Here is a 1607-nt window from a genome sequence, read left to right on the forward strand (position 1 = left end):
GTATGTGCACACATCTTCCGTATATGCCCAGTATCCGTATATGCGCACATCTTCCGTATATGCCCAGTTTCCGTATATGCGCACATCTTCCGTATATGCCCAGTTTCCGTATATGCGCGCATCTTCCGTATATGCCCAGTTTCCGTATATGCACACATCTTCCGTATATGCCCAGTTTCCGTATATGCGCACATCTTCCGTATATACCCACATCTTCCGTATATGCCCAGTTTTCGTATATGCCCAGTTTCCGTATATGCGCACATCTTCCGTATATGCCCAGTTTCCGTATATGCACACATCTTCCGTATATGCCCAGTTTCCGTATATGCGCACATCTTCCGTATATGCCCAGTTTCCGTATATGCTCACATCTTCCGTATATGCCCAGTTTCCGTATATGCGCACATCTTCCGTATATGCCCAGTTTTCGTATATGCGCACATCTTTCGTATATGCACACATCTTTCGTATATGCCCAGGTTCCGTATATGCGCACATCTTCTGTATATGCACCATGTTCCTTTCACCATAAATCCGATGTATGATACTAATTACCAATTAGAATGATATCATAATAGTCAATTGATTCATATGCAACAAACACCATTAGCCTCTATCATGCAAAGCATAACTTATACTAGTTAATGATACCAATTCTCAATGCATAATCTCATACTCAAATATTGACTCTAGTATACTCCCCTTGTGGTCATGCTCCCTCTTTGTGTTAGGAATAAGACCTCTTTGTGTTAGGTCCCTTTTGTTGGCACCTTTCCTGTTATCCACCATAAGACCGAGTCATGGCGACCATTGGCTTAGGCCCTAGGCACTAAGCCCTTTTAAGTCCTATAGGAGGCCTTTTTCCTTTGTTAATGGCTCCACGTCATTGGTCACGTTTTTAGGCGAATGAGCACCCATCAACCCAAAGGACGGATCTCCCTATTTGATAGCCCCTTTGTTTATTATGTGTTTCACTCCTTCCTTTCTACGCGAAACAATCCAAGGAGCTAGTGCTTAGATGCTCCTAGAGCCTCTGCGACTCTTTTCTCTATGCCCAAGATATTATTTCTATGTGAAACAAGTCGAGGGTAGTGTCCAGGTGCTAAGCTCGAAACTCCCTTATCCACGCACTTCCCTCTTGTGCATGTTAACAAACTCATTGGGGTTTGCCTTCCGAGTTGACATGTCCCATGGGGACCGCCCGAAACGCTCCCCATTGGCCATCATTGTTTCCTGTTGGTGCTGACGTATCCCAATGCCCTTTCTCTTGACACTTTCATTTTCATGACCTCCATACCTCCCTTGGGGTCGATCTGTGGGTCGATGTGTCCAATGGAGACCGCTTGGTGATATGTGATTGGTTGTCTCCCTCCGTATATGTCAATTGTCGTGTTTGGTTATTCTACCAACTTTGGCTATGCGCTAAAGGATCCTCCATTCACCTTTAACCATGTTATTTTACTTTGGGTTCATATAGCTTTGGCTCGCTCTATCTTTCAATCCAAGAGGCCATTTTAGGGCTTCCAAACCACTGGAAAGCTCCTTAGAGATCTATCCAACTTGCTAGGTTACACCTGCATTTGAGATGATATGGGGCTAAAAAA

The sequence above is a fragment of the Pinus tabuliformis genome, chromosome 3_1 (genome assembly GCF_031772625.1).
Source record: "Pinus tabuliformis cultivar Carrire ecotype Pingquan chromosome 3_1, CPIR1, whole genome shotgun sequence".
NCBI classification, from domain to species: Eukaryota; Viridiplantae; Streptophyta; class Pinopsida; order Pinales; family Pinaceae; genus Pinus; species Pinus tabuliformis.